We start from the raw sequence: 18,447 nt of genomic DNA, 5'->3' as shown, positions 1-18,447 counted from the left end.
GACCTGATATATCACTATAAAAGTCAACTTTAAGCACCCTTAGGCCGCATAACTATGGAAGTGTTGGACTTATGCATAAATCCTTTATATCTGTGTTTTTCTATTATATACCTTTTATAATGAAAATATATCATAAAACATGCTTTTTCCACTTTTAATATGGTTCGCACAACTATCGAGGCATGCCTTTCCCGCGATAGATCCCCACCATAGATTTGTGCTTTTCAGATCAGATGGTTTGTAAAGGTTTCGGGTGGGACATAAGCCCGGAGAATGCCCGCCCAAAATGGGCGGTTTCCTCTCTCCACCTAGCTACTACATGTTGAATGATGAGTGGGATCGGGTGAGTTCCAAATAAAACCATTTACCATTTTTGCTCCGCCCAAAAACCTGCCTTATAACTTTAAATTTGCCTTTTCTTTAGATTCGTCTTTAACACTAATTTTTCATTTACACAGAAAAATCGACACAAAACACGTAAAGCGGAACTGAAAAGGAATTAACCCAGTCTAATAAACCTATCAGATCTAGAAACTTTATCACAAATCGAAATTGGCAATTGAACTAACACCCATTACTTCGTGGACCCACCGGAAGTATAAAATATGGTATATATAATATTGGGTCCGGAACCCAATCGCAATCGGCGTTGTTAACATATACATAAGGCGCTTTACAGACCCACTAGAGTTATTAAACACATTATATATCATTTCGGGTCTAGCCCACCCATATCGCAATCGGCATAGCACACACACACACACACACACACATACATACATATATATATATATATATATATATATATATATATATATATATATATGAAGAGTTATGCAATATCGCGGACCCGCTGAGGCTTATAAAACATAAGATATATATGTTTCGAGTCCACCATCACGAATCGCAATCAGCGGATCCATATACATATATATAACTGCGGACCCGTGGAACTTTATAAAACATAACTTATAGTATTTCAGGTCCAGTGTTAACACTTTAACACTTGTTTCCTTTGTAAATCCGATGTATTCCTTTCTTTCTTTCTCGTTTCGATATGCACTTTTATACGGGTCTAGCTCCATATAACCATTTATATAATGACTTGATTTGTTTGTATAGTAACTTTGGCTACTCCGAGGCCGATTCTTTTACAATTCTTTCTTTTGTGATTTCAATGTATAATAAACAAAATACTTCATTTCCCTTAGACTCTGCAGATGTAAAGAAAATAAAAGAGCTTCATTAAGATTGAACCCCTGCAATGATTTTAAAACCACACATTGTGAATAAAGTGATAAATAAGCTTAAACTCAATATAAGCTACAACATCTGGCTCTGACTAGGGATAGTGCTTTTGCTACAGAAGCACTGAGAACCGTAGATTAGTGCCTTATCCATTGGGCATGGATTCATATATTGCTTCTCCAATCTTAACTGTGTGAAAATTTTGTACTGTGATTCCATGCTGATATCTGCAGTGATAAGATGCTTGCATTTTGATAGCAAAACATTGGGAATCATAGATCAGTAGCCTTAGTTGGGCATGGAGTCCAAAACTGTGAAAACCCTGAAATCTGACAACTGAAACCTGACAGTCTTGAAGTCTGACACCTCTGCAAACCAGTTTCCAACTGGGAAAGTCACCCTTATTCATCAACTAATGATTAAACTGAAGAATTGCAACTGGAAACCAAATGCTCAACACCTGAGCTTATTTATGTACAAGTCCCTACATATGTACATGACTGACCTCCTTCAGGTGAATTCAATCTTCCAATGATACCAGGTTAGCATTTGAGTGCATAATCTTGAACCATTCTGCCAGTGAATTTTTAAAATACAATTCATCCTGAATGAAAAATAAACTATGCATAAAGGCAGGTCAAAAATTAGAAGAATATCCACAAAATGATATGTGTAGACTGCTAATAAATTTTTCCATGTAATCTGCCACAGGATCTTCAAAAGTATAAGAAAAAAATTGTTCTTGGTCAGCTTCAAAAAAGAAATTCTCTATGTATGAAGGTTCCTACTCAATTAAACCTTCTGTTGGGATAATATGTTCAACAGAACAATCAGAAATATTTTTAAGAAAATGATCTATGTCACTTTCATATCTCCACTTTTCATCTCTAGGCTTTGATTGAAAATAATTTGTAATTCTAACCTCAGGAAGAAAAAGAAATTTTGTCACATTACTATATGACATATGATCAACTTCAAATAGATTGTTTACCTTTGATCCATGGGCATCATTGTGTTCTTCAATGCAATGGCATACAACCTCTTTATCAGCTTCCATTTTACATGAAATAACCTCTTTTTCTATGATAGATGGCTCAATATATTGCTGCCCAACATATTCCACTTGCTGGTTTCTTCCTATAGGTTCAACACCCAACTGATGACCTTGAAGAGCTTCATCCTGTTCCCCATTTAAACCATTTTCATTATAGATAGGAGGATCATCAAATTTAACAAAATAGGAACTTTGGGGATTTATTTGCAACTTAATTATTTCTTCCTCTTCTCGACTGTTGAGCATAGATTCTTGATGCATGTTTGAACTTTCCTCCATTTGAATACTCTCTTGATTTGTTTGGAACAAAGTCAACCAATTATCTTCTTGGGAGATCATAGGAGAGAAATTTTTTATAAACTTTTCCACACCATTTTGACAAAATGATGCTCGATCTTCTTGGAACAAAGTCAACCAATTCTCTGCTTGGGAGATTATTGAAGAAGAATGCTTTATAAACTTCTTTGCATCGTTTTGAGAACATGATAGTTCCTCACTTTCAGAGACTTGCTCATAGTTAATCTGACTATAATCTCTCTGGATGCTTGATATATTATCAACAAGATCATCAGTTTCCTAAACAGGATTATCTTGAGCTTTTAAAGTTTCTTTAAAATCATACTATTCACAACAATTTTCAAAAAGAAACTTGTGTGGATAATAAACTCTACAAGAAGAATTGAACGCTAAATGGAAATATTTCAAAGATGAAATGCTTGAACGAGGCAGAGACCTGAACCAATCCCTAGCTTCTAGGTCCAAATAAAACATAAACAACTTCATCTTAACATCTTCATGAATGATTCCCTGCTGCTCCATGCATTCATGAAACTCTTTGAGATGTTGATTTGGATCTTCATATTCCTGTCTATTGAACTTTGGAAGATACTCATCCTGGACATAATAATCAGGCATATCATGAGGATAGTGAGTGATCCCAATAAAATCAAATGGATCAAATTTATGGGCTAAAAATGCAAGGAGAGCCATTAAAACCCAGAAAATAAAACTTCAAAGTATAGTGGAGTCGCCAATCAACGTGGTAAGTGAAAATCACAAGTGAATGAACAACCAACTGTTGAAACTTGTCACTTTCAAGAATCAGCTTCAAACTTAATGAATTCATGAAAAGGTGTTCTTATTCTATTGCTTTGCAGTCTGTGGTCTTTGTTACAATGGAGTCACCTTTTATTGTTTTTATTCAAAATAGCCAAGTATTTCCTCCTCACTAAACAACTGGAGGAAAATATTGAAACCCGGGGGAAAATCTTCTTGTCTTCTCTCCCCTGCAATGGCGCCAATTAATGTTGTTCCTTAAGAAACCAATTTCCTGGCTGTAGGGAAATTTTGCTTAAGACATTAATAAATATTATTTACTGTCACTTATTTTTCACTTAGATATATGTTGTGGCTTTAAATGAAGGACCTAGAAACTTGGTTTTTTTACTTTCAATACTTAGGTGACAAGGAAATATCAGAATGCCATTTGTTGCTAGACATAAATGACGAATGAAGAAAGCTTGAAGGAAAAGTTAAATATAGTATGCTGGTATTTCACAGAAACGACTATCCATCACTTAGAAGAATTATGGAAATGAGAACTGAATCATAGACAATATGCTGCTTACCATAGAAACTACCATCTGTGACTCTGGGAAAAGTTAAAGATAATATGCTGATCTTTCACAGAAATTATTATCTATAACTTAGAAAAGAAGGTGGGAACTTCAAGTATAGGGGCACTCTTTTAAGGGATTTTAACTTTATCCACATAATCAAATAAAGATCTGCAGTTTCATTACTATACTTGAAAGAAGAAAACATAAAATGACACATAATAGAGAAGACTACAAAATCATACCCAACAACTCATGGAAACTTCTGATTCTTTCATTAATCAATGATGATATCAGGAATACAGTGACCTAGTTTCCAGGTTCTCCAAAATTCCCAACCCTTTCTTAGTAAATTTTCCTCTTTTTATACATTGTGGAACAGTTGTTGATTTCTAAAACTGCCCAAACTATCTAACTGCTTTTCTAACTATATGAAGTAAAAACTATTACAAAATTTTACAGAGGGTAAAAGACACCTCAAAGAACATGAAATAACAAGAACATAACTGGATTCATAAGGGGATGATAACTGTTGGCTTGCTCTACTAATCTACTACCGAATTATGCGATATCGCGTACCTGCCGAGGCTTATGAAACATAACATATATATGTTTCGGGTCCACCATCATGAATCGCAATCAACAGATCCATATACATATATATAACTGCGGACCCGCCGAACTTTATAAAACATAACTTATAGTATTTCGGGTCTAGTGTTAACACTTTAACACTTGTTTCCTTTGTAAATCTGATGTATTCCTTTATTTCTTTCTCATTTCGATATGCAGTTATATACAGGTCCAGCTCCATATAACCATTTATATAATGACTTGATTTGTTTATATAGTAACTTTGGCTACTCTAGGGCCGATTCTTTTACAATTATTTCTTTTGCGATTTCAATGTATAATAAACAAAATACTTCATTTCCCTTAGACTCTGCGGATGTAAAGAAAATAAAAGAGCTTCATTAATGTTGAACCCCTACAATGATTTTAAAACCACACATTGTGAATAAAGTGATAAATAAGCTTAAACACAATATAAGCTACAACATCTGGCTCCGACTAGGGATAGTGCTTTTGCCACAAAAGCACTGAGAACCATAGATTAGTGCCTTATCCATTGGGCATGGAGTCATATATTGCTTCTCCAATCTTAACTGTGTGAAAATTTTGTATTGTGATTCCACGCTGATATCTGCAGTGATAAGATGCTTGCATTTTGATAGCAAAACATTGGGAATCATAGATTAGTAGCCTTAGTTGGGCATGGAGTCCAAAACTGTGAAAACCCTGAAATTTGACAATTGAAACCTGACAGTATTGAGGTCTGACACCTCTACAAACCAGTTTCCAACTAGGAAAGTCACCCTTATTCATCAACTAATGATTAAACTGAAGAATTGCAACTGGAAACCAAATGCTCAACACCTAAGCTTATTTATGTACAAGTCCCTATATATGTACATGACTGACCTCATTCAGGTGAAGTCAGTCTTCCAATGATACTAGGTTAGTATTTGAGTGCATAATCTTGAACCATTTTGCCAGTGAATTTTTAAAATTCATCCTGAATGAAAAATAAAATATGCATAAAGGCAGCTTACAACAAAATTAGAAGAATATACACAAAATGATATGTGTAGACTACTGATAAATTTTTCCATGCAATCTGCCACAGGATCTTCAGAAATATAAGAAAAAAATTGTTCTTGGTCAGCTTCAAAAAAAAAATTCTCTATGTATGAAGGTTCCTGCTCAATTAAACCTTCTGTTGGGATAATATGTTCAACAAAACAAACAGAAACATTTTTAAGAAAATGATATATGTCACTTTCATATCTCCACTTTTCATCTCTAGGCTTTGATTGAAAATAATTTGTAATTCTAACCTTAGGAAGAAAAATAAATTTTGTCACATTAATATATGACATATGATCAACTTCAAATAGATTGTTTACCTCTGATCCATGGGCATCATTGTGTTCTTCAATGCAATGGCATACAACCTCTTTATCAGCCTCCTTTTTACATGAAATAGCCTCTTTTGCTATGATAGATGGCTCAATATATTGTTGTCCAACATATTCCACTTGTTGGTTTCTTCCTATAGGTTCAACACCCAACTGATGAGCTTTAAGAGCTTCATCCTCTTCCCAATTTAAACCATTTTCATTATATATAGGAGGATCATCAAATTTAACAAAATAGGAACTCTGGGATTTATTTGCAACTTAATTATTTCTTCCTCTTCTCGACTGCTGAGCATAGATTCTTGATGCATGTTTGAACTTTCCTCCATCTGAATACTCTCTTGATTTTTTTGGAACAAAGTCAACCAATTATCTTCTTGGGAGATCATTGGAGAGAAATGATTTATAAACTTTTCCACATCATTTTGAGAAAATGATGCTCGATCTTCTTGGAACAAAGTCAACCAATTCTCTGCTTGGGAGATTATTGAAGAAGAATTCTTTATAAAATTCTCTGCATCATTTTGAGAACATGATAGTTCCTCACTTTCAGAGACTTGCTCATAGTTAATCTGGCTATAATCTCTCTGAATGCTTGATATATTATCAACAAGATCATCAGTTTCCTCAACAGGATTATCTTGAGCTTTTAAAGTTTCTTTAAAATCATAATATTCACAACAATTTTCAAAAAGAAACTTGTGTGGATAATAAACTCTACAAGAAGAATTGAACGCTAAATGGAAATCTTTCAAAGATGAAATTCTTGAATGAGGTAGAGACCTGAACCAATCCCTAGCTTCTAGGTCCAAAGAAAACATAAACAACTTCATATTAACATCTTCATGAATGATGCCGTGCTGCTCCATGCATTCATGAAACTCTTGGAGATGCTGAGCTGGATCTTCATATTCCTGTCTACTGAATTTTGGAAGATACTCATCCCAGACATAATATGCAGGCATATCATGAGGATAGCGAGTGATCCCAGTAAAATCAAATGGATCAAATTTATGGGCTAAAAATGCAGGGAGAGCCATTAAAACCCAGAAAAATAAAACTTCAAAGTACAGTGGAGTCTCCAATCAATGTGGTAAGTGAAAATCATAGGTGAATGAACAACCAACTGCTGAAACTTGTCACTTTCAAGAATCAGCATCAAACTTAATGAATTCATGAAAAAGTGTTCTTATTCTATTGCTTTGCAGTCTATGGTCTTTGTTACAATGGAGTCACCTTCTATTTTTTTTATTCAAACCAACCAAGTATTTCCTCCTCACTGAACAATAGGAGGAAAATATTGAAACCCAGGGAAAAATCTTCTTGTCTTCTCTCCCCAGCAATAGTGCCAATTAATGTTGTTCCTTAAGAAATTAATTTCCTGCCTGTAGGGAAATTGTGCTTAAGACATTAATAAATATTATTTATTGTCACTTATTTGTCACTTAGACATATGTTGTGTCTTTAAATGAAGGACCTAGAAACTTGGTTTTTTTACTCTCAATACTTAAGTGACAAGGAAATATCAGAATGCCATTTGTTGCTAGACATAAATTATGAACGAAGAAAGCTTGAAGGAAAAGTTAAAGATAGTATGCTGATCTTTCACAAAAACTACTATCCATCACTTAGAAGAATTATGGAAATGAGAATTGAATCATAGACAATATGCTGCTTAACACAGAAACTACCATCTGTGACTCTGGGAAAAGTTAAAGATAATATGCTAATCTTTCATAGAAACTATTATCTATAACTTAGAAAAGAAGGTGGGAACTTCAAGTATAGGAGCGCTCTTTTAAGGGATTTTAACTTTATCTACATAATCAAATAAAGACCTGCAACTTCATTACTATACTTGAAAGAAGAAAACATAACATGACACATAACAGAGAAGATTACAAAATCATACCCAACAACTCATGGAAACTTCTGATTCTTTCATTAATCAATGATGATATCAGGAATACAATGGCCTAGTTTCCGGGTTCTCCAAAATTGCCAACCCTTTCTTAGTAAATTTTACTCTTTTTATACATTGTGGTACAGTTGTTGATTTCTGAAACTGCCCAAACTATCTAACTGCTTTTCTAACTATATGAAGTAAAAACTATTACATAATTTTACAGAGGGTAAAAGAAACCTCTGGATTCATAAGGGGATGATAACTGCTGGCTTGCTCTGTTGATCCGCTACCGAATTCCCTTGTAAATGCCCTAATGATGCTTAATTCATTTTAGCCATAATGAAACGCATTTAGTTTGTATAATCCTCGGCTTACATGGGCATTCTAATTAGTAAAAATGCAAAGAAACATACCGGATTGTCTTTCTCTTCAGCTTCGGCTTTAACCCTGATTTTCCACTTTACACAGTGAAATTAACACGAACTTTGATTAATACGGAACTCAAAAAGAGTTAATCTTGCTTTATAAACCTATCAAATCCGCCTTTTTAGTGTTCCATTGACTTCCATCGCAAATCGCAATCGGCCCGATATATCACTGTAAAACTTAACTTTAAGCACCCTTAGGCCACATAACTATGGAAGTGTTGGACTTATGCATAAATCATTTATATCTGCACTTTTCTATTATATACCTTTTATAATGAAAATATATCATAAAACATGCTTTTTCCACTTTTAATATGGTCTGCATAACTATCAAGGCATGCCTTTCCCGCGATAGATCCCCACCATAGATCTGTGCTTTTTAGATCAGACAGTATGTAAAGGTTTCAGGTGGGACATAAGCTCGGAGAATACCTGCCCGAAATGGGTGGTTTCCTCTCTCCACCCGATTGCTACGTGTTGAGTGATAAGTGGGATCAGGTGAGTTCCAAATAAAACCATTTACTGTTTTTACTCCACCCGAAAACCTACCTTATAACTTTAAATCCGCCTTTTCTTCGGATTCGGATTTAACACTAATTTTTTTGTTTACACAGCAAAATCGACGCAAAACACATGAAGTGGAACTAAAAAGGAATTAACCCACTCTAATAAATCTATCGGATCCAGAAACTTTATCGCAAATCGAAATCGGCGATTGAACTAACACCCATTGCTCCAGGACCCTCCGGAAGTATAAAATATGGTATATATAATATCGGGTCCGGAACCCAATTGCAAATCGCAATTGGCACTGGGAACATATACATAAGGTGATTTATGGACCCACCAGAGTTATTAAACACATTATATATCATTTCAGGTCCAGCCCAACCATATCGCAATGAGCATAGCAACACACACACACACACACACACACACACACACATATTAAGAGTTATGCGATATCACAGATCCACCGAGGCTTATAGAACATAACATGTATATGTTTCATGTCCACCATCACGAATCGTAATCGGTAGATCCATATACCTATATATAACTACGGACCTGCCGAACTTTATAAAGCATAACTTATAGTATTTAGGGTCTAGTGTTAACACTTTAACACTTGTTTCCTTTGTAAATCCGATGTATTCCTTTATTTCTTTCTCGTTTAGATATGAACTTATATACAAGTCTAGCTCCATATAACCGTTTATATAATGACTTGATTTGTTTGTATAGTACCTTTGGCTACTCTAGGGCTGATTCTTTTACAATTCTTTCTTTTGCGATTTCAATGTATAATAAACAAAATACTTCATTTCCCTTAGACTCTGCGGATGTAAAGAAAATAAAAGAGCTTCATTAAGGTTGAACCCCTGCAATGATTTTAAAACCACACATTATGAATAAAATGATAAATAAGCTTAAACACAATATAAGCTACAACACCGCCTACCACCATCTCTTTGGTTACTGCAAAACAATGCAGTGAGGTCATTTACAAAACCGGAAAATTTGTTTTCCTCGTGATACGCCCTCAAGGAAAGAAGAAGACGATGGCCACGACCTCCAAACAAGGCCCCTCCACATGACAACTACAAATAGACACGGTTATGGAGGAGTACGAGGACATCTTCACCTCCCCCGTAGGGGTTCCTCTGCACTATCAGGTCAAGCACTCCATCGATCTGACCCCAGGTGCACCACTGCCTAATGGACCAATCTATCGGTGCTCTGTGCTGGAGAATGATGAAATCAAGAGGTAGATTCAGGAGCTGTTGCAAAAAGGTCACATCCATCCGAGTTCATCACCCTGTGGGAGCTCGATCATGTTGGTATAGAAGAAGGATGGGACTTGGAGAATCTGTATTGACTATCGGGCATTGAACAAGATCATTTTCTGTAATAAGTACCTAATCCCATAGATTGATGATCTCCTGGACCAAATGAAGGGGGGGAAATATTTCAGAAAGATCATTTTGAAGTCAAGATATCACCAGGTACCAATCAAACCCTCCAATGTGTGGAAGACTTTCTTCAAAGCCAAGGATTACCTTTTCGAATGGTTGGTTATGCCTTTTGGATTGACGAATGCTCCTGCAACCTTCATGAGGCTAATGGATAACATCTTACGGCCATTCATCAACTCATTCGTAGTGGTATACTTGTATGACATCCTGATCTTCAGCCAGAGTTGGGAAGAGCACCTCCACCACATTCGACAGGTTCTCCAAACACTGTGGTAACACAAGTTATGTGCCAATTTTGAGAAATGCACTTTTGGCATGACCTAGGTTCAATATCTAGGATACATTATTGATGAACGGGGGTGCATGTGTATCCAACCAAAATCCAAGTCATTTGGGATTGGCCATCTCCAACCACTTTGACAGAGCTCCGCAGCTTTCTAGGTCTTGCCAACTTCTACTGTAGGTTCGTGTTGGGATTTTCTCATATCACTTGGCCCTTGAGTCAAGTCACCAAGGGAGGAGCAATAGAAAAATTCTTTTGGTCTGAATCTCAATAGAAGGCATTCACAGAGTTGAAAGATCACATTTTCTTGGCACCAATGCTCGCATTACCAAACTTGCAACAACCATTTGAGGTCGAGACAGATACCTCTGACTATGCTATTAGGGCAGTCCTTACTCAACACGGGCATCGAGTGGCATATCACAGTGAGACACTTTCAGACACAGTTCGAAAGTATCCCAGTTATGAAAAAGAGATGTATTCCATTGTGCAGGCCTGCAGACAATGGAGGCATTACATTTTGGGGAAGGAAATGGTCATCCACACAAACCACTGACCCCTGCAATTCATACAGACCCAACAGAAATTACAGAATGATCACCATCAGAAGTGGTCCACATACATACAACAGTTCCATTTGAATATCAAGTATAAGAAGGGCAGCACCAATAATGTTGCAGATTTCCTCAATCGACCATCGATCATGGCGTTAACCACCGTGCTCAACTCTTGTGGGTAGAAGATTTTCGATTGGCCACTTCTCTACAAAAGCGACCCAGAATTTGTCCACACATACCAAACACTCTTGGAGGGTCAGCATGTTCTAGATTTTCACCTCTAGGATGCCCTGTTATGCCACCTAGGTCACCTTTGTGCTCCTTCAAGCGAGCGTGTCAAAATGATTTGGGAAGCACACTACAGTTGAGTTGTTGGGCATTTTGTGGTCGAGAAAACAGTGGCAGTACTGCAGAAGTATTTCTCTTGGTCGAATCTTCGACAGGATGTCAAGAAGTACATTAGATCATGCACTACCTAGCTACACCATTTCCAAACCGACCATCAAGAAGCAAGGCCTCTATACCCCGCTGCCTACCCCTAGTCGACCTTGGGAATCCATCTCCATGGATTACATGTCAGGCATTCCTTCTACTAAGCATGGAAACGCCTGTGTTTTTGTGGTCATTGACAGGTTCTCGAAGATGGCCATTATGGCAACCTACAAAAATAATATCACAACAGAAGCCACTATTAAACTCTTCTTTGAATGAGTGTGGATACACTTTGGGATTCCAGAGTCTATCATCTCAGATCGGGACAAAAGGTTCCTCAGTACATTTTGGTCCAGCCTCTGGTCGATGCTGGACACCAAACTCACTAAGTCCACAACCTTCCATCCTCAAAATGATGGCTAGACAGAGGTTGTGAACATGATGATCGTACACATTCTGCGCATGTACAACTCAAAGCATCCACGCACATGGGACGAGCACCTCCCCTATGTTCAGCGCAGCTACAACCAGGCTCTCCACAGCTCGACTGGCCACAACCCTTTTTAGGTGGGCTTGGGATTCCAGCCATTATGTCCCATTGATGTGGCCATGCCAATTGTAGCCACTCATGCATATTTGGCTCATGTCCAGTCCGAAACAGATAAGGCAAACAACTTCATTGAGCACATCCAACATATTCACCAGTAGGTCCATGACATTTTGGAGAAATCAAATGCCAAGTACAAGCAGCGACATGATCAACATCAGGTGCCACACAAGTTCCAGGTGGGCGACAAAGTCTGGTTGCATTTGAAAATGGAACGCCTTACCGAAGCCTATCGGAAACTCATACCACTCCGATATGGTCCTTACACCATTACCGAGGCTGTGGGAGACAATGCATTTGAGCTCAGCGTTCCCCCATTCCTTGGCCTACACCCAGTGTTCAATGTGGATCACCTTTAGCCATACTTTCCACCATTACTAGACACATTTGACATTGCAGAACAACTCACACCCACATAGTTAAATCCAGATTGCATGGAACAAGCTGCAACTGATCAAATCATGGACACACAGATCAAGCACACTCACTAGCAGAATATCTAACTATGTCGAATTGTCAAAGTAGGCCAACTCCTTTACCATGGCTCACTAGGGACCAAGTCCAGCAGAAGTTTCCTCATCTCATGGAGTAACTCAACGCAATGGGGATCATTACTTCCTAAGGGAGGAAGAATGATCCAGGTGGATATTGGTGGCCACCCACCAAGTCCACTTGGACCCCCACCATTTTTTCTTTCAGCTTTTCAGTTTCCTTAATTGTAGCACAATTTACTATTTTTAGCAATTTTTCGGGTCTTGAACTTTCGTAACCATTTTGAGGCCCTAAACGGTGTTTTTTGGGAAAACTAGGAGAAAAATGGGTCCATAGACCAATGGTCCTCCTCCCAAAGTTGTAGTTCTCGGATAGACATTTCTAACGAGATATTGTGCACGTCAAACGAGGATCATATGCCAAAGTTACGACTCCGGGAAGTTGATGTACCAATTTACCCAAACGGGGCCCACAATTTGGTGTTTCATCTTCTAGGGTTAGGTTTTTGGATGTTTAGGGTTATCCATTGTTTCTCAGCAATAAATAGGCCTTCTAGCCTCATTGTAACACAGTTCAGAGGCATGTAGCCACCACATCTCTTCTCAGAGATAACCTACCATCGCCCTAGCTAGTTTATTTCCATTTCTGTTTGTAAGCATATTTCAGTATTTTACAGTTATGAAATGAAGTATTATTTCTTCTGCATCTCTATATGTATGGTTATATCTGTAATTTGTTGCATTCCTGTTTAAATCCGGATCAAAAACCCATTTGGCTTCTGTACAAGTCAAATTTCAGATGCAAAGTAAAATGAAGTTTACCAATGCATAAACAAATTCTGGACAGTAACCAACTGGAATTCATGTACATATGCAACTTACAGAGGTTTTTATCTATTCATCCTTTTTTTAACACAACCAACATTATTCATGGAATTGAATGGACAGGATTATGAAACTGAAATAAATTAAACAAAGAATGAGATTACTATTGATTCTTATGCATCAATTCCTTCATTTTTCTTACCCTATGTTTACCCAAATGCATATGAAACAATTTTCCTTAGACTAGCAATCTCTATTAACTTTGCATTCACATTTTTTTTTCTAATAAAACAAAAATGAGGACATTGTAACAGGGATAGACACTAATCTTTTCTCAGAAGTTGACCACAAAACTGGATGCAAATGAGAAATTCACCTGCCATCACAGGCATCCATTGTAGAGGCCACCTACAAGCTAGGCTATGATACTCTCAGGGGAAGATGCATCAGTTGTGCTCCAACTCTCACTCAGTGCAACTCACAATGCTCAGAATTCAGATAGGACCAGAGAGGTACCACAATTGCTTTCAGTGAAACTCTAGCCATCTTACCCAACCTCCATTCATCCATGAAGTCCTCCCTCTTAAGCTAACATGATTTAAGATAAGGAGCTCACCTTCTCTGCTATGTAGTCTCTTAGGAAGTCCACCCTCTCGTGCTCCAGTGCATTCAAGGGAGTCTATGTTTCAATTCTCCCATGAGATGTTTGGAGTAGTAGACCTTGGTTGTCTATGGTTAATTCTGGAAAAGGAATAGGAATTGCAGATTCCTAAATTTCCTAGTCTCTTTGTTCACACACAACCATGAGGTTCCGATATCTAGTGTTACACAGGGATGTGCTTGCTCAGATGAGGGGCATGTGCCCCCATGTTTCCTACATTTATGGGATGAGGAATTCAATGGAAGAAACGTTCATGGGTGTGACTTGTCATTGTTTCATATATATATATATATATATATATGTATAATATATATATAAAGGATTTTGGATAGGATCCTATGTCAGGGACCACGACATTTCCTAAAATTTTGGGGGTGTCTCCACACATTCCCTAGATGCATTTCCTCATCACTGCATTCACATAAACATTAACTTACCATTTTTAGTCACATTATTATAACTAGGTGTCCTCTTGAAATTCCATCAATAATGCTAGATTGTCGTTTCATTATATATATATATATATATATATATATATATATATATTATCTAGGTGTCTAATGGCTTCAATCAACTCAACACTGCCATTATTGTTAGGTATTTACTATCCCAAATGATATATATAGAATGGCTAGTGCTACATGTTTTAATATTTCAATATTATATATTGTCTTAAAGGAGGTTTTAATGTGCTAATCAATTGGTGTTCACCATTGACACATTGATCTGAGTATGTTGGATTTCCATTTTGTAAACATATTCATCATTAAACCTATTGACAATCCTGTTTGAATTTTCCATTTTACTGGAACAATGTATACACGGTCGCCATTTAATCCTATTGTGCTCTCACCATTTCAAAAATTGAACGATCATGAGCAGCACCCTGTCCATGTATCAAGAAAGCTACACTTTGTTCGGTCATGCATATTTGATTTAGCTTGCAGCTTGCAATACAAATACAGAAACAAACATAATCGCTGCAAATAATGAAACCTACATTGAATGCTGAAACCTATTTTGCAAGATGTCTCACTTACTGAAGTTCTAAGGTCATGTACTCAATTGCGTGATCTTGATTTTCTTGAATCAACAATTTCACAATATGAATATTTTGAATAAATAGCACAGCAGAAGGATCCAGTTAATTTTCTATAGTTTGTAAGAGACAAGTTGAAAATATTAGCTTCAGACTCTTTTTAAGTGTGCAGAAATTTTATCGAACGATTATCCAGAATCAATCTCAAAGAAACAGAATTTGGGTTGTCTAACTGAAGTTGTTGAGCATTTTGTGAATCTAATTAAAAAAAAATGCATTCAAGGATAAAACCCTTAGAGAATGTTTTTCTGGTCATGGAGAAATCAATAAAGAAGCATCAAAGTGCACAGAGAATTCTAGAGAGAGTGTGATTAACAATAAGAGACTTTTAATAGAAGCTCTTTGCTCCAGGAGAAGTGAATGTATACATTTCTTAAAAAAAGAGTTATGTTGTGAAAGAACACCCCAATTGAGATATTTTGGAAATTTGTTTGTCACGTGCCAAGGTGGTATTTTCAACTGTAACATCTTCTGGGAAGAGCTGCATGAACTTGGCAGCACCATTCGACTGTTTAATTATTGACGAGGCAGCCCAGCTTAAAGAAGCCGAATCTACAATTGCACTACAAATTATGGGTGTAAAGGATGCATTTCTGATAGGAGATCCAAAGCAGCTACCTGCAACAGTAATTAGCAAGCTTGCAGAGAAAGTGAACTATGGAAGAAGCCTCTTTGAAAGATTGGAAGGACTTGGACATCCAGTCCATATTCTAAATATACACTATCACATGTATCCATTAATGTCTTTTCCTAAACAGGAATTTTTATGAAAACCTTATCAGAAATGGTCCCAATGTGGAAATGGAGCCATATGGATATACCTATCTCACGTCTGAAATGTATGGAGCATATGCATTTATTAATGTAAAAAATGGAAGAGAAGAGAAAGATGATTTTGGGAAGAGTAAGAAGAACATCATAGAGGTTGTGGTTGTCATGTACATACTGTCTAAATTGTACAAATATTTTTTCTTTGGATCATTGGGCATGGGCCATCTCTTGGTGAAAGAAATTCTATATGGTCAAAGATTGTAAAGGATGCCATTTCAAGGAACTGCTTTTTAAATGCTAGCATGGATCCAGAAATAGTGAAAGTAATAAGAAAAGCAAAGGCTGAATTGGACCAAATAAAAGATTTGCTAAACAAGGATTCTGTCCTCTTTAATAACACTGGTGTTTTTTTTGTTTTTTGTTTTTTTTTAGCGATGAGTTTAAGGAATCATTCACAAAAATAAAGGCTCTGCAGGTGCGACAACAAATCATAAACACAATACTAAATATTGCTAATGGTTGGCGCCAAAGCAGGAAAGATAATGCTCAAGCTGATGAGGGCCTTGTAAATGAATATCCAATATTGGGTCTGTCTTTAGTGGGGACCATTGATGTGCAGAGAGGGGGAGAAATTGTGCAAGTATTGAAAATATGGAATGTTCTACGACTTGAAAATCTTCCTCATTTCAGAAAACGTTTGGAGAACATTTTCCTCACATACTCACCCATGTATATTGAACGTTGCAAAGCAAAGCGCTTGAACAACAATGTCGGTTCATACAATATTTTAAGATAACACTCCAGATAAGTTGGAAGAATGATCTGTGTATTTACCTTGTTCTTATTAGTAATATAGGAAGGGGGAAAGTGGCTTACATTTTTTTTTGTTTCAATAAATATATTAACTACAGATATCTCAAAGCTTTGTTGTTGCAGGCAAATGGGATGATGTAGCAAAGGTCAGAACAATAGTGAGAGGCAGGGGCTTGCTAAAAGAAATCTAGGATGCAACTGGATTGAAGTCAATACCAAAGGGTGGAGTATATGTCTTGGTTGACCTTATGGCAGTTATATGTGGTCAACCTAAGGGGTTATTTAAAGATTGTGCAAAGTAGATCTTACCAGAAACTGTCTTGTTGTATTGTTGGAAATGTGTCAACTGGGGTTCTCATGTTACAACCACGACTTCGCTTTGAATCCTCTTCCATTCCAGTTGTGAATTCCTCATCAATGGCTCTAGATTTCGAGCAAGTTCCCATGGAAAATGATAGCACAAAGGCCAACGATTGGAAATCCAAGGGTACCCCTCAATTGCAGCACTGGTCGAGGGTTCAGAATATCCACTCTGGTAGGCGGTTGGACTACCCAGTCCAAGACAAGGTAGAAACATCATCTTCAATGTCCACTACTACAACCACTAATAATAATTTCACTAGTAATGGCGTGCCCTCTATTCCTAATATAATTGATGACTATGAAGGGAGAGACAACGAAGATGAAAGATACTCACCCTCTGGAAAGGCGATTTACATGGTCTCTGATGGCATTGGATGGACAACAAAGCATTCTGTCCATGCTGCATTGGGTCAATTTGAGACCTGTTTAGTCGACAAAGGTTGTGGTGTAAATACCCATTTATTCTCGAGGATTTATGAGGTTGATCATCTTATGGAGATCATCATACAAGCAATGAAGGAGGGAGCACTTCTACTATACACATTGGCAGATCCGAACATGGCAGGGGTGGCAAAGAATGCTTGCCAATTGTGGGGAGTGCCTTATACTGATATTCTTGGGCCGACCACTGAAGCCATTGCAGCCCACCTATTAGTTGCACCCTTAGGATTTCATTGAGGTAGTCTAGCCCGAAGCACACCCCTCTCAAAACATTATTTCAAAAGAATTGAGGCAATAGAATTCACAATTAAACAGGATGACGGAGCCCTGCCTCACAATCTTCATAAATCAAACATGGAATTAGTTGGTGTCTCACGTACAAGCAAGACTCCACTTTCAATTTACTTGTGTCAAAAGGGTTACAAGGTTGTAAATGTGCTACTTGTTCTTGGAGTTGATCCTCCAAAAGAATTATTTGAAATTGATTAAGAAAAAATCTATGGTCTGATCATCAGTCCTGCCATTTTGCAATCAATACGGTTGGTGAGGGAAAAAACCCTGGGTTTACACTATTCCAAGAGAAACTACTCAGAAATGGATCATATTCATCGGGAACTAGATTATGGCAACAAGCTCTTTGCCCAGAATCCACGATGGCCTGTTATTGTGGTTAGGGTAAGGTGCAGGTCCTAAGCACTTGGAAAAATAGATACCCCCTACTCACGACCGCTTAGATGAAGGAGAGCCACTGTTAGGCCTCATATTTTGAATCTGGGATTTGGTACCATGTGTGAGGATCCCTCCTAGGGTCCTCTAACTAAAAACTAAATTTATCTAATTTTAAACACTATAAGATGGGAAATAACTTATTCATATCTAAACATTTATTTGATGATA

The 18,447-nt window shown here is 37.1% G+C and overlaps 1 pseudogene; it reads left to right on the top strand.

Moving 5' to 3' along the window:
• The first annotated feature begins 15,647 nt into the window (after window positions 1-15,647).
• On the top strand, window positions 15,648-18,243 carry LOC149147848 (pyruvate, phosphate dikinase regulatory protein, chloroplastic-like; annotated as a pseudogene).
• The last annotated feature ends 204 nt before the right edge of the window (window positions 18,244-18,447 follow it).

The sequence above is a fragment of the Pinus tabuliformis genome, chromosome 9 (assembly GCF_031772625.1).
Source record: "Pinus tabuliformis cultivar Carrire ecotype Pingquan chromosome 9, CPIR1, whole genome shotgun sequence".
NCBI lineage: Eukaryota > Viridiplantae > Streptophyta > Pinopsida > Pinales > Pinaceae > Pinus > Pinus tabuliformis.
This window is presented reverse-complemented; position numbering and strand designations above follow the sequence as displayed.